Source organism: Oncorhynchus gorbuscha, unplaced genomic scaffold (genome assembly GCF_021184085.1).
Source record: "Oncorhynchus gorbuscha isolate QuinsamMale2020 ecotype Even-year unplaced genomic scaffold, OgorEven_v1.0 Un_scaffold_1304, whole genome shotgun sequence".
NCBI lineage: Eukaryota > Metazoa > Chordata > Actinopteri > Salmoniformes > Salmonidae > Oncorhynchus > Oncorhynchus gorbuscha.
In genome coordinates, this window is record NW_025746121.1 from 41621 (window position 1) to 66500 (window position 24880).

Sequence of the window (24880 nt, forward strand, 5' to 3'; positions counted from 1 at the left end):
ACTGAGCTGTTAGTACTACTGACTACTGACTGTTAATACATGATAACTGAGCTGTTAGTACTACTGACTGTTAATACATGATAACTGAGCTGTTAGTACTACTGACTACTGACTGTTAATACATGATAACTGAGCTGTTAGTACTACTGACTACTGACTGTTAATACATGATAACTGAGCTGTTAGTACTACTGACTGTTAATACATGATAACTGAGCTGTTAGTACTACTGACTACTGACTGTTAATACATGATAACTGAGCTGTTAGTACTACTGACTGTTAATACATGATAACTGAGCTGTTAGTACTACTGACTGTTAATACATGATAACTGAGCTGTTAGTACTACTGACTACTGACTGTTAATACATGATAACTGAGCTGTTAGTACTACTGACTACTGACTTTAATACATGATAACTGAGCTGTTAGTACTACTGACTACTGACTGTTAATACATGATAACTGAGCTGTTAGTACTACTGACTACTGACTGTTAATACATGATAACTGAGCTGTTAGTACTACTGACTACTGACTGTTAATACATGATAACTGAGCTGTTAGTACTACTGACTACTGTTAATACATGATAACTGAGCTGTTAGTACTACTGACTACTGACTGTTAATACATGATAACTGAGCTGTTAGTACTACTGACTGTTAATACATGATAACTGAGCTGTTAGTACTACTGACTGTTAATACATGATAACTGAGCTGTTAGTACTACTGACTGTTAATACATGATAACTGAGCTGTTAGTACTACTGACTACTGACTGTTAATACATGATAACTGAGCTGTTAGTACTACTGACTGTTAATACATGATAACTGAGCTGTTAGTACTACTGACTACTGAATGTTAATACATGATAACTGAGCTGTTAGTACTACTGACTGTTAATACATGATAACTGAGCTGTTAGTACTACTGACTGTTAATACATGATAACTGAGCTGTTAGTACTACTGACTGTTAATACATGATAACTGAGCTGTTAGTACTACTGACTACTAAATACATGATAACTGAGCTGTTAGTACTACTGACTGTTAATACATGATAACTGAGCTGTTAGTACTACTGACTGTTAATACATGATAACTGAGCTGTTAGTACTACTGACTGTTAATACATGATAACTGAGCTGTTAGTACTACTGACTACTGACTGTTAATACATGATAACTGAGCTGTTAGTACTACTGACTACTGACTGTTAATACATGATAACTAACTGAGCTGTTAGTACTACTGACTACTGACTGTTAATACATGATAACTGAGCTGTTAGTACTACTGACTGAATGTTAATACATGATAACTGAGCTGTTAGTACTACTGACTACTGAATGTTAATACATGATAACTGAGCTGTTAGTACTACTGACTACTGACTGTTAATACATGATAACTGAGCTGTTAGTACTACTGACTACTGACTGTTAATACATGATAACTGAGCTGTTAGTACTACTGACTACTGACTGTTAATACATGATAACTGAGCTGTTAGTACTACTGACTACTGACTGTTAATACATGATAACTGAGCTGTTAGTACTACTGACTGTTAATACATGATAACTGAGCTGTTAGTACTACTGACTACTGACTGTTAATACATGATAACTGAGCTGTTAGTACTACTGACTACTGACTGTTAATACATGATAACTGAGCTGTTAGTACTACTGACTACTGACTGTTAATACATGATAACTGAGCTGTTAGTACTACTGACTACTGACTGTTAATACATGATAACTGAGCTGTTAGTACTACTGACTACTGACTGTTAATACATGATAACTGAGCTGTTAGTACTACTGACTGTTAATACATGATAACTGAGCTGTTAGTACTACTGACTACTGACTGTTAATACATGATAACTGAGCTGTTAGTACTACTGACTACTGACTGTTAATACATGATAACTGAGCTGTTAGTACTACTGACTACTGACTGTTAATACATGATAACTGAGCTGTTAGTACTACTGACTACTGACTGTTAATACATGATAACTGAGCTGTTAGTACTACTGACTACTGACTGTTAATACATGATAACTGAGCTGTTAGTACTACTGACTGTTAATACATGATAACTGAGCTGTTAGTACTACTGACTGTTAATACATGATAACTGAGCTGTTAGTACTACTGACTACTGACTGTTAATACATGATAACTGAGCTGTTAGTACTACTGACTGTTAATACATGATAACTGAGCTGTTAGTACTACTGACTACTGACTGTTAATACATGATAACTGAGCTGTTAGTACTACTGACTGTTAATACATGATAACTGAGCTGTTAGTACTACTGACTGTTAATACATGATAACTGAGCTGTTAGTACTACTGACTACTGACTGTTAATACATGATAACTGAGCTGTTAGTACTACTGACTACTGACTGTTAATACATGATAACTGAGCTGTTAGTACTACTGACTGTTAATACATGATAACTGAGCTGTTAGTACTACTGACTACTGACTGTTAATACATGATAACTGAGCTGTTAGTACTACTGACTACTGACTGTTAATACATGATAACTGAGCTGTTAGTACTACTGACTGTTAATACATGATAACTGAGCTGTTAGTACTACTGACTGTTAATACATGATAACTGAGCTGTTAGTACTACTGACTGTTAATACATGATAACTGAGCTGTTAGTACTACTGACTACTGACTGTTAATACATGATAACTGAGCTGTTAGTACTACTGACTGTTAATACATGATAACTGAGCTGTTAGTACTACTGACTGTTAATACATGATAACTGAGCTGTTAGTACTACTGACTGTTAATACATGATAACTGAGCTGTTAGTACTACTGACTGAATGTTAATACATGATAACTGAGCTGTTAGTACTACTGACTACTGACTGTTAATACATGATAACTGAGCTGTTAGTACTACTGACTACTGACTGTTAATACATGATAACTGAGCTGTTAGTACTACTGACTGTTAATACATGATAACTGAGCTGTTAGTACTACTGACTGTTAATACATGATAACTGAGCTGTTAGTACTACTGACTACTGACTGTTAATACATGATAACTGAGCTGTTAGTACTACTGACTACTGACTGTTAATACATGATAACTGAGCTGTTAGTACTACTGACTGTTAATACATGATAACTGAGCTGTTAGTACTACTGACTACTGACTGTTAATACATGATAACTGAGCTGTTAGTACTACTGACTGTTAATACATGATAACTGAGCTGTTAGTACTACTGACTGTTAATACATGATAACTGAGCTGTTAGTACTACTGACTACTGAATGTTAATACATGATAACTGAGCTGTTAGTACTACTGACTACTGACTGTTAATATATGATAACTGAGCTGTTAGTACTACTGACTGTTAATACATGATAACTGAGCTGTTAGTACTACTGACTACTGACTGTTAATACATGATAACTGAGCTGTTAGTACTACTGAATGTTAATACATGATAACTGAGCACGAATTATGTCAATTAGCCTATCAGAAGCTTCTAAAGCCATGACATCATTTTCTGGAATTTTCCAAGCTGTTTAAAGGCACAGTCAACTTAGTGTATGTAACCTTCTGACCCACTGGAATTGTGACACAGTGAGATATAAGTGAAATAATCTGTCTGTAAACAATTGTTGGAAAACATTACTTGTGTCATGCACAAAGTAGATGTCCTAACCGACTTGACAAAACTATAGTTTGTTAACAAGTGGTTGAAAAACGAGTTTTAATGATTCCAACCTAAAGTGTATGTAAACTTCCGACTTCAACTGTACTTTTTTTCCACAGACATTACACATGTTAACTTAGTGATGCTAAATGTTAGCTAGGCCTACATGTTAGCTAGGCCTACATGTTAGCTAGGCCTACATGTTAGCTAGGCCTAAATGTTAGCTAGGCCTAAATGTTAGCTAGTCCTACATGTTAGCTAGGCCTACATGTTAGCTAGGCCTACATGTTAGCTAGGCCTACATGTTAGCTAGGCCTACATGTTAGCTAGGCCTACATGTTAGCTAGGCCTAAATGTTAGCTAGGCCTACATGTTAGCTAGGCCTACATGTTAGCTAGGCCTACATGTTAGCTAGGCCTACATGTTAGCTAGGCCTACATGTTAGCTAGGCCTACATGTTCGCATTGAAGAAACATAGACAGATCTTTCTAATTCTCTGCGTCATGTGTTTGGTCCGTAGTCGTCTGGGGACGGAGGGATGTTTCACATCGGCAGACTGAGCACGGTGGATCTGGAGGAGGAGCTGACGTCAGACGAGGTAACGGTCAGCTTTCTATCAATGTGACATCTTGTCTAGCCTAACACTCTGACCCAACTGGCTACAGCAGCCTAACACTCTGACCCAACTGGCTACAGCAGCCTAACACTCTGACCCAACTGGCTACAGCAGCCTAACACTCTGACCCAACTGGCTACAGCAGCCTAACACTCTGACCCAACTGGCTACAGCAGCCTAACACTCTGACCCAACTGGCTACAGCATAACACTCTGACCCAACTGGCTACAGCCTAACACTCTGACCCAACTGGCTGCTGCAGCCTAACACTCTGACCCAACTGGCTGCTGCAGCCTAACACTCTGACCCAACTGGCTACAGCAGCCTAACACTCTGACCCAACTGGCTGCAGCAGCCTAACACTCTGACCCAACTGGCTGCAGCAGCCTAACACTCTGACCCAACTGGCTACAGCAGCCTAACACTCTGACCCAACTGGCTGCTGCAGCCTAACACTCTGACCCAACTGGCTGCAGCAGCCTAACACTCTGACCCAACTGGCTGCAGCAGCCTAACACTCTGACCCAACTGGCTGCAGCAGCTGGCTGACAACTGGCTGCAGCAGCCTAACACTCTGACCCAACTGGCTGCAGCAGCCTAACACTCTGACCCAACTGGCTGCAGCAGCCTAACACTCTGACCCAACTGGCTACAGCAGCCTAACACTCTGACCCAACTGGCTACAGCAGCCTAACACTCTGACCCAACTGGCTACAGCAGCCTAACACTCTGACCAGTTCGGACACGTCGCAAACTAATTTTAGAAATCCATGTTATTCAATTATTGTTGTGTTTACACTGCTCGCGCACGCCAACGAGTGTCTGCGACACCAAGGGCTAAAATAGAGCTCATTCCTATTTCTGACGCAGATCATGCTGAAATCCTGCCTCTCCCGTCTCCTCATTGGTTTATAGACGCAGGTACCCACGTGCCATCTCCTCATTGGTTATACCCACGTGGGGAAAGACTAACTGTTTTGCCGGTCGTCGTGGTAATATTATGAAAGTTTAGATGCCGATCTCCATATAAGTTCAAATATGAAAATGCTTGGAAGGAGGAGAGAGAACTAGAAACGATTCGGTTGGCCGTTTTTATGTGTGGATTAATTGTCGAAGTAGAGGACCTTGTGCATTTCTGGTAAAATAGCAACTCAATGTTTTATATCCTAGGACAAATTAGCTAGCAACAGCAAGCTAACTAAATAGGACAAATTAGCTAGCAAGTGCAAGCTAACTATCTAAATTGTCATACATGTTTTAATGCCTTTCGACCTGTCCCCAAATGAATGTCATTGGTTCAGAGTTTGTTTTGATATTTTAACCTGCGTGTCGTGATCGCGTTTGGTCTGATCATCTGTGTCGAAACGCCTTCCAAGTAACACCTTATTCAAGTAAAGAACTAGGTCCTCGTAGTCATGACGATTGAAGGCGTTTGGACACAGATGATCAGACAGACCCCCGTAGCTTCACAGCCTTAGAAGCGTCTGACTGTTTCTCTATTCAGTGAAATACACCTTTTAGGGCCGATACCAGTATCACAGTATTATTTTATTTTGCCATAGCAAAAAATGAAAACACGAAGCAGACCAAACTCGTTGGTCCTTTTTCAAAACCTGCTGTATATAAAATATGTGGTATTTCTTGGAAAATACATCACTCTCGATGACAACATAATGATGGTTGTTTCCAACATCGGGGCTGTTTTCCCAAAGAAGTTTTTATATCTATATCTGCAGAAGGTCAGCTGAGTGTGACAGTCTAATTCCAGTACAGTGTTTCAGGCCTACTAAAACCTGGGGAACAAGTTGTGGATCTAGCTAGTCTATTAATAAACATGGCCTCTAAATAGAACAATGTGTGGTCTTAATACTTCCTACAAGCCTGACTGTAATCCACTGCAACAGGTCTACAAACCTGACTGTAATCCACTGGTCTACAAGCCTGACTGTAATCCACTGGTCTACAAGGCTGACTGTAATCCACTGGTCTACAAGGCTGACTGTAATCCACTGGTCTACAAGCCTGACTGTAATCCACTGGTCTACAAGCCTGACTGTAATCCACTGGTCTACAAGCCTGACTGTAATCCACTGGTCTACAAGCCTGACTGTAATCCACTGGTCTACAAGGCTGACTGTAATCCACTGGTCTACAAGGCTGACTGTAATCCACTGGTCTACAAGGCTGACTGTAATCCACTGGTCTACAAGGCTGACTGTAATCCACTGGTCTACAAGGCTGACTGTAATCCACTGGTCTACAAGGCTGACTGTAATCCACTGGTCTACAAGGCTGACTGTAATCCACTGGTCTACAAGGCTGACTGTAATCCACTGGTCTACAAACCTGACTGTAATCCACTGGTCTACAAACCTGACTGTAATCCACTGGTCTACAAACCTGACTGTAATCCACTGGTCTACAAGCCTGACTGTAATCAACAGAAGCCTGATTTAGTAGTCTGAAAACGTGGATTTATCCATTGCAAAATGATCTGACAGTGAATAAGACGACTAACCAACAGCCAGCCGGTCTGAGTCATGGGCTTTGTAAAGCACGAGTGTGGGAAATCCATGGCCAGTTTTAGTTCCACTTCAAGCTGTTCCTGTGTTTGGCAACCCAGCCCTGTTCTGTTAATCTATGGGTCATTCTGATTGGTCCTTCTCCCAGTGGGGGGTGGGGTGAAGTTTTCTCCCCTGGGTTCTGAAATGTTTTGTCCAAGGAGATATATTTGAGTGGACTGGTACATTCTAATGACTTGATTCCATCTGAAATACACAGCGACAGGATGGAATACTTGTGTGTACCTCCCAGATTGGGTGTACCTCCCAGATTGTGTGTACCTCCCAGATTGTGTGTACCTCCCAGATTGTGTGTAGATTGGGTGTACCTCCCAGATTGGGTGTAGATTGGGTGTACCTCCCAGATTGGGTGTAGATTGGGTGTACCTCCCAGATTGGGTGTAGATTGTGGGTGTACCTCCCAGATTGGGTGTAGATTGTGGGTGTACCTCCCAGGTTGGGTGTAGATTGGGTGTACCTCCCAGATTGGGTGTACCTCCCAGATTGGGTGTAGATTGGCTGTACCTCCCAGATTGGGTGTAGATTGGCTGTACCTCCCAGATTGGGTGTAGATTGGCTGTACCTCCCAGATTGGGTGTAGATTGTGGGTGTACCTCCCAGATTGGGTGTAGATTGTGGGTGTACCTCCCAGATTGGGTATAGATTGTGGGTGTACCTCCCAGATTGGGTGTAGAATGGGTATACCTCCCAGATTGGGTGTAGATTGGGTATACCTCCCAGGTTGGGTGTAGATTGTGTGTGTACCTCCCAGATTGGGTGTAGAATGGGTATACCTCCCAGATTGGGTGTAGATTGGGTGTACCTCCCAGATTGGGTGTAGATTGGGTGTACCTCCCAGATTGGGTGTAGATTGTGGGTGTACCTCCCAGATTGGGTGTAGATTGTGGGTGTACCTCCCAGATTGGGTGTAGATTGTGGGTGTACCTCCCAGATTGGGCGTAGATTGTGTGTACCTCCCAGATTGAAAAAATGTGTTGTGATATTGTGTAGAGATGCAATAAAAAGCTATTTTAAATGACTGAAAACGTGTGAATTCTGGTGATGGGGGGGGAGTTGATGGAATATTACTAGTTGGCTGTACCTGCAGCAAAAACCCCAGTATATATTTTTTCTTCATAGCTCATTCTCCATCTTCCTTTTTAAAAATAGGAAGCACGTTTATTTCCATGATTTGATCAAAACTTGTTTTCCATTGGCTCTCTGCAGTGGACATCGCTTGAGCCAATAGTTTGGAACATCGAATCGCAAATAAAATCACAGTATCGAATCGCAATACAATAGAATCGTGAGAACCCAGAGTATCTTGGTAGTATCCCGTTGTGAGGTGAATGAATTCAGTGTGTTAGTTGTTCTGGATAGTGTCTAGGTCTGTATGATCAGGACTATAGTTGTTCTGGATAGTGTTTAGGTCTGTATGATCAGGTCTATAGTTGTTCTGGATAGTGTTTAGGTCTGTATGATCAGGACTATAGTTGTTCTGGATAGTGTTTAGGTCTGTATGATCAGGACTATAGTTGTTCTGGATAGTGGTCTGTATGATCAGGACTATAGTTGTTCTGGATAGTGTTTAGGTCTGTATGATCAGGACTATAGTTGTTCTGGATAGTGTTTAGGTCTGTATGATCAGGACTATAGTTGTTCTGGATAGTGGTCTGTATGATCAGGACTATAGTTGTTCTGGATAGTGGTCTGTATGATCAGGACTATAGTTGTTCTGGATAGTGTTTAGGTCTGTATGATCAGGACTATAGTTGTTCTGGATAGTGTTTAGGTCTGTATGATCAGGACTATAGTTCTGGATAGTGTGTAGGTCTGTATGATCAGGACTATAGTTGTTCTGGATAGTGGTCTGTATGATCAGGACTATAGTTGTTCTGGATAGTGGTCTGTATGATCAGGACTATAGTTGTTCTGGATAGTGTTTAGGTCTGTATGATCAGGACTATAGTTGTTCTGGATAGTGTTTAGGTCTGTATGATCAGGACTATAGTTGTTCTGGATAGTGTTTAGGTCTGTATGATCAGGACTATAGTTGTTCTGGATAGTGGTCTGTATGATCAGGACTATAGTTGTTCTGGATAGTGGTCTGTCTGATCAGGACTATAGTTGTTCTGGATAGTGTTTAGGTCTGTATGATCAGGACTATAGTTGTTCTGGATAGTGTTTAGGTCTGTATGATCAGGACTATAGTTGTTCTGGATAGTGTGTAGGTCTATATGATCAGGACTATAGTTGTTCTGGATAGTGTTTAGGTCTGTATGATCAGGTCTCTAGTTGTTCTGGATAGTGGTCTGTATGATCAGGACTATAGTTGTTCTGGATAGTGTTTAGGTCTGTATGATCAGGACTATAGTTGTTCTGGATAGTGTTTAGGTCTATATGATCAGGACTATAGTTGTTCTGGATAGTGTGTAGGTCTATATGATCAGGACTATAGTTGTTCTGGATAGTGTTCTGTATGATCAGGACTATAGTTGTTCTGGATAGTGTTTAGGTCTGTATGATCAGGACTATAGTTGTTCTGGATAGTGTTCTGTATGATCAGGACTATAGTTGTTCTGGATAGTGGTCTGTATGATCAGGACTATAGTTGTTCTGGATAGTGGTCTGTATGATCAGGTCTATAGTTGTTCTGGATAGTGTTTAGGTCTGTATGATCAGGACTATAGTTGTTCTGGATAGTGTTTAGGTCTGTATGATCAGGACTATAGTTGTTCTGGATAGTGTTTAGGTCTGTATGATCAGGACTATAGTTGTTCTGGATAGTGTTTAGGTCTGTATGATCAGGACTATAGTTGTTCTGGATAGTGTTTAGGTCTGTATGATCAGGACTATAGTTGTTCTGGATAGTGGTCTGTAGTGGTCTGTATGATCAGGACTATAGTTGTTCTGGATAGTGGTCTGTATGATCAGGTCTATAGTTGTTCTGGATAGTGTTTAGGTCTGTATGATCAGGACTATAGTTGTTCTGGATAGTGTTTAGGTCTGTATGATCAGGACTATAGTTGTTCTGGATAGTGGTCTGTATGATCAGGACTATAGTTGTTCTGGATAGTGGTCTGTATGATCAGGACTATAGTTGTTCTGGATAGTGTTTAGGTCTGTATGATCAGGACTATAGTTGTTCTGGATAGTGGTCTGTATGATCAGGACTATAGTTGTTCTGGATAGTGGTCTGTATGATCAGGACTATAGTTGTTCTGGATAGTGTTTAGGTCTGTAGATCAGGACTATAGTTGTTCTGGATAGTGTTTAGGTCTGTATGATCAGGACTATAGTTGTTCTGGATAGTGTTTAGGTCTGTATGATCAGGACTATAGTTGTTCTGGATAGTGGTCTGTATGATCAGGACTATAGTTGTTCTGGATAGTGTTTAGGTCTGTATGATCAGGACTATAGTTGTTCTGGATAGTGTTTAGGTCTGTATGATCAGGACTATAGTTGTTCTGGATAGTGGTCTGTATGATCAGGACTATAGTTGTTCTGGATAGTGGTCTGTATGATCAGGACTATAGTTGTTCTGGATAGTGGTCTGTATGATCAGGACTATAGTTGTTCTGGATAGTGTTTAGGTCTGTATGATCAGGACTATAGTTGTTCTGGATAGTGGTCTGTATGATCAGGACTATAGTTGTTCTGGATAGTGTTTAGGTCTGTATGATCAGGACTATAGTTGTTCTGGATAGTGGTCTGTATGATCAGGACTATAGTTGTTCTGGATAGTGTTTAGGTCTGTATGATCAGGACTATAGTTGTTCTGGATAGTGTTTAGGTCTGTATGATCAGGTCTATAGTTGTTCTGGATAGTGTGTAGGTCTGTATGATCAGGACTATAGTTGTTCTGGATAGTGTTTAGGTCTGTATGATCAGGACTATAGTTGTTCTGGATAGTGGTCTGTATGATCAGGACTATAGTTGTTCTGGATAGTGTTTAGGTCTGTATGATCAGGACTATAGTTGTTCTGGATAGTGTTTAGGTCTGTATGATCAGGTCTCTAGTTGTTCTGGATAGTGTTTAGGTCTGTATGATCAGGACTATAGTTGTTCTGGATAGTGTTTAGGTCTGTATGATCAGGACTATAGTTGTTCTGGATAGTGGTCTGTATGATCAGGACTATAGTTGTTCTGGATAGTGTTTAGGTCTGTATGATCAGGACTATAGTTGTTCTGGATAGTGTTTAGGTCTGTATGATCAGGACTATAGTTGTTCTGGATAGTGTTTAGGTCTGTATGATCAGGACTATAGTTGTTCTGGATAGTGACTAGCATTAGCACAATGACTTGAAATCTATGGTAACTGCTAGCATGCTAGTAGGTACCATAGACTTCCAGTCATTGCATTATCGATAGTTAGCATTGGCTCCTCTAACTTGCTTCATACTGGATGTAGAGATGTATTAAAAGGGGTATCTATGAGTACATCTGACTCTTGGGGAAGTGGAGCCAAAATCCCGACGAGTCACTTTTTAAATTAAAACGTTTTTAGTTCGTTTTTATTAGGAAGTAGAAATAGTAACCGTGCGATTTATACGATGGCCGGCGCTCATGGGAAACACTGCAAATGACACCATACTATCCCCTATATATAGGCCACTGATTTTGGTCACTGCACTATGGACACGGGTCTACAGTAGTGCACTGTACAGGGAATAGATTGTCCTGTTAGGATAATTTGGATTTGCCTGTTTACGTTGTGAGCCTGAGGGTCAGATAGAATCTGATGATTATGGTGTTGTTCTGCAGTGATCCATAATGGTGTTGTTCTGCAATGATCCATAATGGTGTTGTTCTGCAATGATCCATAATGGTGTTGTTCTGCAATGATCCATAATGGTGTTGTTCTGCAGTGATCCATAATGGTGTTGTTCTGCAATGATCCATAATGGTGTTGTTCTGCAATGATCCATAATGGTGTTGTTCTGCAATGATCCATAATGGTGTTGTTCTGCAATGATCCATAATGGTGTTGTTCTGCAATGATCCATAATGGTGTTGTTCTGTAAAGATCCATAATGGTGTTGTTCTGCAATGATCCATAATGGTGTTGTTCTGCAATGATCCATAATGGTGTTGTTCTGCAATGATCCATAATGGTGTTGTTCTGCAGTGATCCATAATGGTGTTGTTCTGCAGTGATCCATAATGGTGTTGTTCTGCAGTGATCCATAATGGTGTTGTTCTGCAGTGATCCATAATGGTGTTCTGCAATGATCCATAATGGTGTTGTTCTGCAGTGATCCATAATGGTGTTGTTCTGCAGTGATCCATAATGGTGTTGTTCTGCAGTGATCCATAATGGTGTTGTTCTGCAGTGATCCATAATGGTGTTGTTCTGCAATGATCCATAATGGTGTTGTTCTGCAATGATCCATAATGGTGTTGTTCTGCAGTGATCCATAATGGTGTTGTTCTGCAATGATCCATAATGGTGTTGTTCTGCAATGATCCATAATGGTGTTGTTCTGCAGTGATCCATAATGGTGTTGTTCTGCAATGATTCATAATGGTGTTGTTCTGCAATGATTCATAATGGTGTTGTTCTGCAATGATTCATAATGGTGTTGTTCTGCAATGATTCATAATGGTGTTGTTCTGTAATGATCCATAATGGTGTTGTTCTGCAATGATCCATAATGGTGTTGTTCTGCAATGATCCATAATGGTGTTGTTCTGCAATGATCCATAATGGTGTTGTTCTGCAGTGATCCATAATGGTGTTGTTCTGCAGTGATCCATAATGGTGTTGTTCTGCAGTGATCCATAATGGTGTTGTTCTGCAATGATCCATAATGGTGTTCTGCAGTGATCCATAATGGTGTTGTTCTGCAGTGATCCATAATGGTGTTGTTCTGCAGTGATCCATAATGGTGTTGTTCTGCAGTGATCCATAATGGTGTTGTTCTGCAGTGATCCATAATGGTGTTGTTCTGTAATGATCCACAATGGTGTTGTTCTGCAATGATCCACAATGGTGTTGTTCTGCAGTGATCCATAATGGTGTTATTCTGTAATGATCCATAATGGTGTTGTTATGTAATGATCCATAATGGTGTTGTTCTGCAATGATCCATAATGGTGGTGTTCTGCAATGATCCACAATGGTGTTGTTCTGCAATGATCCACAATGGTGTTATTCTGCAATGATCCACAATAGTGGTGTTCTGCAATGATCCACAATAGTGGTGTTCTGCAATGATCCATAATGGTGGTGTTCTGCAGCGATCCATAATGGTGTTATTCTGCATGGACACTTGGGCTGTGTCTCAATAGTGTTATTTTTTCTTCCTCTGCTTGTCTACATGTATAAGGGAGTACGACCAACTTAATGTCCTTCCTGTATGGCTCTGCTCTCACCTATCCTGTGTTCCAGATGATATGTGAAGGGGACTGGACAAGGAGAGGGGATGAAGACGGCCCCCTTGGCCTTGTTTTTTAATACTTAACCAATGCATCCTTCCCTCCTTCAGGACTCAGTGAGGGGCTGTCCCAAGGAGATCCCTCACAACGAGAAGCTGCTGTCACTCAAATATGAGGTAAATCCTTGGGTCTCCAGAGGTCTTGGACCTGGTCTGAAGGGTGATCAACGTTGCTAATCAACGTTTTATACATGAGACTTAACACAATGTTTATCAAATATGAGGTAAATCCTTGGGTCTCCAGAGGCCTTGGACCTGGTCTGAAGGGTGATCAACGTAGCTAATCAACGTTTTATACATGAGATTTAACACAATGTTTATCATATTAATTGTTGCCCCCGGTCTGTCATAACAAATGATTTCCAAAAACAACGAGCGCTATATTTACATTAAATGTGTTTTTTTGTTTAGTTGGTGTACTTTTATCAAGAGTCCAAAGTCCTCCCAGGGTCACCACGTCTCTATGTGCAGTATAGATGGTGTAAAAGTGTGTGTGTGTGTGTGTGTGTTTCAGAGTCTGGACTATGACAACAGTGAGAATCAGCTGTTTCTGGAGGAGGAGAGACGGATGAGCTTCTTAGTAAGTAGAGAACCCATACAGACAGACAGGCAGGCAGACAGGCAGGCAGACAGGCAGGCAGACAGACAGACAGACAGACAGACAGACAGACAGACAGACAGACAGACAGACAGACAGACAGACAGACAGACAGACAGACAGACAGACAGACAGACAGACAGACAGACAGACAGACAGACAGACATTAATGCATCTCTCTCCCCTCTTGTCCTCAGGGGTTCAAGTGTTTGGAGATCAGTCGGTGGGTGATCTGTGGTCTGATTGGCTTCCTGACTGGACTCATAGCCTGTTGCATAGATATCGCCGTGGAGAACCTGGCTGGGGTCAAGTACTACGTTGTCAAACAGAGTATCCTTCCGCTCACTGACCCACATCACAGAACTGTCATATCCTTCCACACACTGACCCACATCACAGAACTGTCATATCCTTCCACACACTGACCCACATCACAGAACTGTCATATCCTTCCACATCACAGAACGGTCACATCCTTCCACATCACAGAACTGTCATATCCTTCCACACTGACCCACATCACAGAACTGTCATATCCTTCCACATCACAGAACTGTCATATCCTTCCACATCACAGAACTGTCATATCCTTCCACATCACAGAACTGTCATATCCTTCCACACACTGACCCACATCACAGAACTGTCATATCCTTCCACACACTGACCCACATCACAGAACTGTCATATCCTTCCACATCACAGAACTGTCATATCCTTCCACATCACAGAACTGTCATATCCTTCCACATCACAGAACTGTCATATCCTTCCACATCACAGAACTGTCATATCCTTCCACATCACAGAACTGTCATATCCTTCCACATCACAGAACTGTCATATCCTTCCACACTGACCCACATCACAGAACTGTCATATCCTTCCACATCACAGAACTGTCATATCCTTCCACATCACAGAACTGTCATATCCTTCCACACTGACCCACATCACAGAACTGTCATATCCTTCCACATCACAGAACTGTCATATCCTTCCACACACTGACCCACATCACAGAACTGTCATATCCTTCCACATCACAGACCTGTCATATCCTTCCACATCACAGAACTGTCATATCCTTCCACACTGACCCACATCACAGAACTGAGTCCGACCCTGCCTCACACAGGAAGCGGCGCAGGTCCTAATCCAGGCACTTGTCATCTCCCGTCTGGATTACTGCAACTCGCTGTTGGCTGGGCTCCCTGCCTGTGCCATTAAACCCTTCAACTCATCAGAACGCATGTCGCAGCCCGTCTGGTGTTCAACCTTCCCAAGTTCTCTCCACGTCACAGAACCGCTCCTCCGTTCTCTCCACTGGCTTCCAGTTGAAGCTCGCATCCGCTACAAGACCATGGTGCTTGCCTCGGAGCTGTGAGGGGAACGGCACCTCAGTACCTCCAGGCTCTGATCAGGCCCTACACCCAAACAAGGGCACTGCGTTCATCCACCTCAGGCCTGCTCGCCTCCCTACCACTGAGGAAGTACATCACAGAACTGTCATGTCCTTCCACATCACAGAACTGTCATATCCTTCCACATCACAGAACTGTCATATCCTTCCACACACTGACCCACATCACAGAACTGTCATATCCTTCCACATCACAGAACTGTCATATCCTTCCACACACTGACCCACATCACAGAACTGTCATATCCTTCCACACACTGACCCACAGTTCAGAAGGTGTTCCATACTCTGAACTGTCATGTTAAATATTGTCTGTGTAGAAAAAGATGGTGTTGTGATTGTGCACATCCTACAGTGTTTGTCTGTGTACTGCTGTTGTCCTGTCCTACAGCGGTGGTCTGTATTCCACTGTTGTCCCGTCCTACAGCGGTGGTCTGTGTTCCACTGTTGTCCCGTCCTACAGTGTTTGTCTGTGTTCCACTGTTGTCCCGTCCTACAGCGGTGGTCTGTGTTCCACTGTTGTCCCGTCCTACAGCGGTGGTCTGTGTTCCACTGTTGTCCCGTCCTACAGCGGTGGTCTGTGTTCCACTGTTGTCCCGTCCTACAGCAGTGGTCTGTGTTCCACTGTTGTCCCGTCCTACAGCGGTGGTCTGTGTTCCACTGTTGTCCCGTCCTACAGCAGTGGTCTGTGTTCCACTGTTGTCCTGTCCTACGGCGGTGGTCTGTGTTCCACTGTTGTCCCGTCCTACAGCGGTGGTCTGTGTTCCACTGTTGTCCCGTCCTACAGCGGTGGTCTGTGTTCCACTGTTGTCCCGTCCTACAGCGGTGGTCTGTGTTCCACTGTTGTCCCGTCCTACAGCGGTGGTCTGTGTTCCACTGTTGTCCCGTGCTGGTCTGTGTTCCACTGTTGTCCCGGCGGTGGTCTGTGTTCCACTGTTGTCCCGTCCTACAGCGGTGGTCTGTGTTCCACTGTTGTCCCGTCCTACAGCGGTGGTCTGTGTTCAACTGTTGTCCCGTCCTACAGCGGTGGTCTGTGTTCCACTGTTGTCCCGTCCTACAGCGGTGGTCTGTGTTCCACTGTTGTCCCGTCCTACAGCGGCGGTCTGTGTTCCACTGTTGTCCCGTCCTACAGCGGTGGTCTGTGTTCCACTGTTGTCCCGTCCTACAGTGTTTGTCTGTGTACTGCTGTTGTCCTGTCCTACAGCGGTGGTCTGTGTACCACTGTTGTCCCGTCCTACAGCGGCGGTCTGTATTCCACTGTTGTCCCGTCCTATGGCATGGGTCTGTATTCCACTGTTGTCCCGTCCTACAGCGGTGGTCTGTGTTCCACTGTTGTCCCGTCCTACAGCGGTGGTCTGTGTTCCACTGTTGTCCCGTCCTACAGCGTTTGTCTGTGTACCACAACAGACTGTCCTTCCTCTCACTCACCCACAGGTTAGTCATGTCCAGTTTTAGTTCCTGAAATCCCAGTACATGGTGTATTTCTTTGGCCAATTCCGGGAGGGTAGTCTTCAGGCGGACAAATCTACCAAACAAATCAAGAGTTTGGGTAGACAGAGAGTTAAAAAAAATAATCCCCTCGGAAACATGACAGAAGCGAACACACCACTGCCAGCCAGCCAACACACAATGTGGAGATAGCTAAGCTAATTTTAGCCACTGCCAGCCAGCCAACACACAATGTGGAGATAGCTAAGCTAATTTTAGCCACTGCCAGCCAGCCAACACACAATGTGGAGATAGCTAAGCTAATTTTAGCCACTGCCAGCCAGCCAACACACAATGTGGAGATAGCTAAGCTAATTTTAGCCACTGCCAGCCAGCCAACACACAATGTGGAGATAGCTAAGCTAATTTTAGCCACTGCCAGCCAGCCAACACACAATGTGGAGATAGCTAAGCTAATTTTAGCCACTGCCAGCCAGCCAACACACAATGTGGAGATAGCTAAGCTAATTTTAGCCACTGCCAGCCAGCCAACACACAATGTGGAGATAGCTAAGCTAATTTTAGCCACTGCCAGCCAGCCAACACACAATGTGGAGATGCCAGCCAGCCAACACACAATGTGGAGATGGCTAAGCTAATTTTAGCCACTGCCAGCCAGCTAACACACAATGTGGAGATAGCTAAGCTAATTTTAGCCACTGCCAGACAGCCAACACACAATGTGGAGGCAGATAGCTGGTGGTTGTAAGCTTGTAACGCTAACACCATATAAACTATGTAAACGACTCACTGCAAAATACACTAATCGAAAATATCCTCCGTGAGCTCCATCTAGCTAGATAACGGGTTTGTTTACAGCAGGGCTCTGAATGGACTTTCTGGCAGCCAACTTCACCCTTTTCTCTCTGCCAAACTGGCATTGGTCTAAGTACAGGCGTGTGTGCTGGAACATTGGTACATTGTGGGAGGCAACTCCTAGAGAGACCAGGCCCAGTTTAGAGTTGTCTTTGTTCAGCCATTGACATTTTGTCTCTAAATGTGTTTAGGAAAGTAAAAGTGTACCTCTGCCTTATCATGGATTCAGAGCTATCTATCTAATAGAACTCAAAGGGGTTTTCCTTTAATGGAAGCTTCTCTAATGTCAAACATGTAAAGTGTGGTGTACCGCAGGGCAGCTCTCTAGGTCCTCTGCTCTTTTATATTTTTTTTACCAATGACCTTCCACTGGCATTAAACAAGGCATTTGTCCACGTATGCTGATGATTCCACCATATACGTTAAGGTTTTCAGTGACTTCATGAGCTGTAGTTGCTAGTTGTCGTGGCTGTTGAACAAGTTGAGGAGATTAAATTACTTGGTGTTACCTTAGAATGTAAACTGTCATGGTCAAAACCTATACATTCAATCATTGTAAAGATGGTGAGAGGTCTGTCCCTAATAAAGAGATTCTCAGCTTTTTTTGACTCCACACTCCACGAAGCAAGTCCTGTAGTCTCTAGTTTTATATTATCTTGATTATTGTCCAGTCATGTGGTCAAGTCCTGTAGTCTCTAGTTTTATATTATCTTGATTATTGTCCAGTCATATGGTCAAGTCCTGTAGTCTCTAGTTTTATATTATCTTGATTATTGTCCAGTCATATGGTCAAGTCCTGTAGTCTCTAGTTTTATATTATCTTGATTATTGTCCAGTCATATGGTCAAGTCCTGTAGTCTCTAGTTTTATATTATCTTGATTATTGTCCAGTCATATGGTCAAGTCCTGTAGTCTCTAGTTTTATATTATCTTGATTATTGTCCAGTCATATGGTCAAGTCCTGTAGTCTCTAGTTTTATATTATCTTGATTATTGTCCAGTCATATGGTCAAATCCTGTAGTCTCTAGTTTTATATTATCTTGATTATTGTCCAGTCATATGGTCAAGTCCTGTAGTCTCTAGTTTTATATTATCTTGATTATTGTCCAGTCATGTGGTCAAGTCCTATAGTCTCTAGTTTTATATTATCTTGATTATTGTCCAGTCATATGGTCAAGTCCTGTAGTCTCTAGTTTTATATTATCTTGATTATTGTCCAGTCATGTGGTCAAGTCCTGTAGTCTCTAGTTTTATATTATCTTGATTATTGTCCAGTCATATGGTCAAGTCCTATAGTCTCTAGTTTTATATTATCTTGATTATTGTCCAGTCATATGGTCAAATCCTGTAGTCTCTAGTTTTTTTATATTATCTTGATTTGAAACATTATTGTCAGTCATGTGGTCAAGTCCTATAGACTCTAGTTTTATATTATCTTGATTATTGTCCAGTCATATGGTCAAGTCCTATAGTCTCTAGTTTTATATTATCTTGATTATTGTCCAGTCATATGGTCAAATCCTGTAGTCTCTAGTTTTATATTATCTTGATTATTGTCCAGTCATATGGTCAAGTCCTATAGTCTCTAGTTTTATATTATCTTGATTATTGTCCAGTCATATGGTCAAGTCCTATAGACTCTAGTTTTATATTATCTTGATTATTGTCCAGTCATGTGGTCAAATCCTGTAGTCTCTAGTTTTATATTATCTTGATTATTGTCCAGTCATGTGGTCAAGTCCTGTAGTCTCTAGTTTTATATTATCTTGATTATTGTCCAGTCATGTGGTCAAGTCCTATAGTCTCTAGTTTTATATTATCTTGATTATTGTCCAGTCATATGGTCAAATCCTATAGTCTCTAGTTTTATATTATCTTGATTATTGTCCAGTCATGTGGTCAAAGAAAGACCTAGTTATGCTGCAGCTGGCCCAGAACAGAGTGGCACATCTTGCTCTTCATTGTAATCAGAGAGCTGATATTAATACTATGCATGCCCAGTCTGTCTTGGCTAAGAGTTGAGGAAAGACTGACTGTGTCACTTCCTGTTTTTATAAGAAACATTTTGTTGGAAATTCCAATTTTTTTGCATAGTCAAGTTACACACAGCACTGACACACACACTTACCCCAACATGCATGCCACCAGGGGTCTTTTCACAGTCCGCAGGTCCAGAACAAATTCAAGGAAACATACAATATTGTACAGAGCCGTGCATGGAACTCCCATCTTATATATATATCAAATAATCAGCAAACCTGGTTTCTAAAAACAAATGAAGCAACAGCTCAGGGCACAAGCGTCTGCTAAATGGCATATATTTTTATATTATTATTTTATATATTTTATATTATTATTATATTACAACGCATCTCCCCCTTGTGACCTACTTGTTGTGTGGGTACTGACATGTGACCTACTGGTTGTGTGGGTACTGACATGTGACCTACTTGTTGTGTGGGTACTGACATGTGACCTACTGGTTGTGTGTGTACTGACATGTGACCTACTTGTTGTGTGGGTACTGACATGTGACCTACTGGTTGTGTGGGTACTGACATGTGACCTACTGGTTGTGTGGGTACTGACATGTGACCTACTGGTTGTGTGGGTACTGACATGTGACCTACTGGTTGTGTGGGTACTGACATGTGACCTTCTGGTTGTGTGGGTACTGACATGTGACCTACTGGTTGTGTGTGGGTACTGATATGTGACCTACTGGTTGTGTGTGTGGGTACTGACATGTGACCTACTGGTTGTGTGTGTGGGTACTGACATGTGACCTACTGGTTGTGTGTGTGGGTACTGACATGTGACCTACTGGTTGTGTGTGTGGATACTGACATGTGACCTACTGGTTGTGTGTGTGGATACTGACATGTGACCTACTGGTTGTGTGTGTGGGTACTGACATGTGACCTACCGGTTGTGTGTGTGGGTACTGACATGTGACCTACCGGTTGTGTGGGGGTACTGACATGTGACCTACCGGTTGTGTGTGGGTACTGACATGTGACCTACCGGTTGTGTGTGTGGGTACTGACATGTGACCTACTGGTTGTGTGTGTGGGTACTGACATGTGACCTACTGGTTGTGTGTGTGGGTACTGACATGTGACCTACCGGTTGTGTGTGTGGGTACTGACATGTGACCTACCGGTTGTGTGGGTACTGATATGTGACCTACTGGTTGTGTGTGGGTACTGACATGTGACCTACTGGTTGTGTGTGTGGGTACTGACATGTGACCTACTGGTTGTGTGTGTGGGTACTGACATGTGACCTACTGGTTGTGTGTGGGTACTGACATGTGACCTACTGGTTGTGTGTGTGGGTACTGACATGTGACCTACCGGTTGTGTGTGTGGGTACTGACATGTGACCTACCGGTTGTGTGGGTACTGATATGTGACCTACTGGTTGTGTGTGGGTACTGACATGTGACCTACTGGTTGTGTGTGTGGGTACTGACATGTGACCTACTGGTTGTGTGTGTGGGTACTTACATGTGACCTACTGGTTGTGTGTGTGGGTACTGACATGTGACCTACTGGTTGTGTGTGTGGGTACTGACATGTGACCTACTGGTTGTGTGTGGGTACTGACATGTGACCTACTGGTTGTGTGTGGGTACTGACATGTGACCTACTGGTTGTGTGTGGGTACTGACATGTGACCTACTGGTTGTGTGTGTAGGTACTGACATGTGACCTAATGGATCCTAATATATCAAACCCCAGTAACACTAGCTGTCCCCATTGGCCTGGTCTAATGGATCCTAATATATCAAACCCAGTAACACTAGCTGTCCCCATTGGCCTGGTCTAATGGATCCTAATATATCAAACCCCAGTAACACTAGCTGTCCCCATTGGCCTGGTCTAATGGGGATACTAATATATATCAAATCAAAACCTTATTGATCAGAATGCTGCCAATCATCCCCACTAATTTAAATATGTAGCCCTTCAGACAAAATATCATGAAGCCATAGAGGTCCAGTGTCCTGCTCTGTGGTTGGTCGGGGAGGGCTGGACCTTGCAGCGTGGTGGCGTGTGATTGGTTGTTTGTTATCTGTCCTTGACCCTCTGCCCCCTCCCAGACATCGAGAAGTTTACGGAGGTGGGAGGTCTCTCCATCTCCCTCATCCTCTGGGCTGTGCTGAACTCTGCCTTCGTCATGGTGGGCGCTGTCATTGTGGCGTTCTTTGAGGTAAGAGGGAGACGGGGAGTGTGTGTGTGTGTGTAGCCTTTTGAGGTAAGTGTTCAAAGTGTGTGTGTGTGTTGCGTGTGCGCAAGTATGAAACTAGTACACTCTGCTGGGCAGGTGGGGGCTTGAATTGAGCCTTGGGTAATCATAGTCTAATAACAAGCTGTGTGAACCACCGTGTTAGACTACAGTCTGAACCACTGTGTTAGACTACAGTCTGAACCACTGTGTTTAGACTACAGTCTGAACCACTGTGTTAGACTACAGTCTGAACCACCGTGTTAGACTACAGTCTGAACCACCGTGTTAGACTACAGTCTGAACCACTGTGTTAGACTACAGTCTGAACCACCGTGTTAGACTACAGTCTGAACCACTGTGTTAGACTACAGTCTGAACCACTGTGTTAGACTACAGTCTGAACCACTGTGTTAGACTACAGTCTGAACCACTGTGTTAGACTACAGTCTGTTGGCCCTGGGGTGGTGAACCACCGTGTTAGACTACAGTCTGAACCACTGTGTTAGACTACAGTCTGTTGGCCCTGGGGTGGTGAACCACCGTGTTAGACTACAGTCTGAACCACCGTGTTAGACTACAGTCTGAACCACTGTGTTAGACTACAGTCTGAACCACCGTGTTAGACTACAGTCTGAACCACCTGAACCACCGTGTTAGACTACAGTCTGAACCACCGTGTTAGACTACAGTCTGAACCACCGTGTTAGACTACAGTCTGAACCACTGTGTTAGACTACAGTCTGAACCACCGTGTTAGACTACAGTCTGAACCACTGTGTTAGACTACAGTCTGTTGGCCCTGGGGTGGTGAACCACTGTGTTAGACTACAGTCTGAATCTCTCTCTCTCTCCTCAGCCAGTCTGTTGACCCTGGGGTGGAACTAACATCTCTCTCTCTCTCTCTCTCTCTCTCTCTCTCTCTCTCTCTCTCTCTCTCTCTCTCTCTCTGTCTCTCTGTCTCTCTCTCTGTCTCTCTCTCTGTCTCTCTCTCTGTCTCTCTCTCTGTCTCTCTCTCTGTCTCTCTCTGTCTCTCTCTCTGTCTCTCTCTCTGTCTCTCTCTCTGTCTCTCTCTCTGTCTCTCTCTCTGTCTCTCTCTCTGTCTCTCTGTCTCTCTGTCTCTCTGTCTCTCTGTCTCTCTGTCTCTCTCTCTGTCTCTCTGTCTCTGTCTCTGTCTCTCTCTCTCTCTCTCTCTGTCTCTCTGTCTCTCTCTCTGTCTCTCTCTCTGTCTCTCTGTCTCTCTCTCTGTCTCTCTCTCTGTCTCTGTCTCTGTCTCTCTGTCTCTGTCTCTCTCTCTGTCTCTCTGTCTCTCTCCTCAGCCAGGAGCAGCAGGAAGTGGGATACCCCAGATTAAGTGTTATCTGAACGGAGTGAAGATCCCACGGGTGGTGAGACTCAAGGTAAACTGATCACTGGCTGCTCAGAGACTAATGTTACATCTAAACCCACATCTTTTGTTGTTGTTGTTGGCAGGCGGAATGATGTCTCTTATGAGGCAAAGATATCAGACATTATATTATATATAGGTCAGGGGTCACTGTGTGTGTGTGTGTGTTCTACAGACCCTGGTGGTGAAGGTGTGTGGTGTGATCTGCTCTGTCGCCGGGGGACTCGCTGTTGGAAAGGTAAACACTGGGGATGTGTGTGTGTCTGCATGTACATATGAGTTAGTCTGTGTGTGTCTGCATGTACATAGGAGTTAGTCTGTGTGTGTCTGCATGTACATAGGAGTTAGTCTGTGTGTGTGTGCTTGTACGTATGAGTTTCTGTGTGTCTGCATGTACGTATGAGTTTATCTGTGTGTCTGCATGTACGTATGAGTTTCTGTGTGTCTGCATGTACGTATGAGTTTCTGTGTGTCTGCATGTACGTATGAGTTTATCTGTGTGTCTGCATGTACGTATGAGTTTCTGTGTGTCTGCATGTACGTATGAGTTTCTGTGTGTCTGCATGTACGTATGAGTTTCTGTGTGTGTGCTTGTATGTATGAGTTAGTCTGTGTGTCTGCATGTATGTATGAGTTTCTGTGTGTCTGCATGTACGTATGAGTTTCTGTGTGTCTGCATGTACGTATGAGTTTATCTGTGTGTGTGTGTGCTTGTATGTATGAGTTTAGTTTCTCTGTTTGTGTGTCTGCATGTACGTATGTGTGTGTGTGTGTATTCGTTGTCTTGTGGTGAGTCGGGCTGTGACGCTCATGGGATGTCTGATGGTAATTGGTCAGGTGACCGTGATAGAACACGAGTCCTGTTTCAAGTCAGTTCATTATTACGTTCCTCGGCAAGCAAACAATGAATGTCACTCAGACAGAAGAAGGTGGAACTGATGAAGAGTCACCGACAACAACCAAAAGGAAACCGGTCTGGTTTTAGGAGAGGTTCTGAAAGACACTCATGGGAGTTGCCTAAACAACAGGTCTGGTTTTGGAATCTCAGGACCCACTGGGGGCAAACAACATACAAACCCACACCGAAAGACAGACAAACCACAAAGTTGGAGGAAAACTAAATCAGGGAAAACAGATAAACGAATGTCTAACAATCAGATAGGGAGACACAACTAAAGGAGTAAAACCTTCACATCTATCAAGACAACTAGGTAGTTAACCCTCCACATCTATCAAGACAACTAGGTAGTTAACCCTCCACATCTACCAAGACAACTAGAGGAGTTAACCCTCCACATCTATCAAGACAACTAGGTAGTTAACCCTCCACATCTATCAAGACAACTAGAGGAGTTAACCCTCCACATCTATCAAGACAACTAGAGGAGTTAACCCTCCACATCTATCAAGACAACTAGGTAGTTAACCCTCCACATCTATCAAGACAACTAGGTAGTTAACCCTCCACATCTATCAAGACAACTAGAGGAGTTAACCCTCCACATCTATCAAGACAACTAGGTAGTTAACCCTCCACATCTATCAAGACAACTAGGTAGTTAACCCTCCACATCTATCAAGACAACTAGG

The 24880-nt window shown here is 43.0% G+C and overlaps 1 pseudogene; it reads left to right on the forward strand.

Moving 5' to 3' along the window:
- LOC124022134 overlaps positions 1–24880 on the forward strand; it is an 87556-nt pseudogene that overhangs the window by 13742 nt on the left and 48934 nt on the right.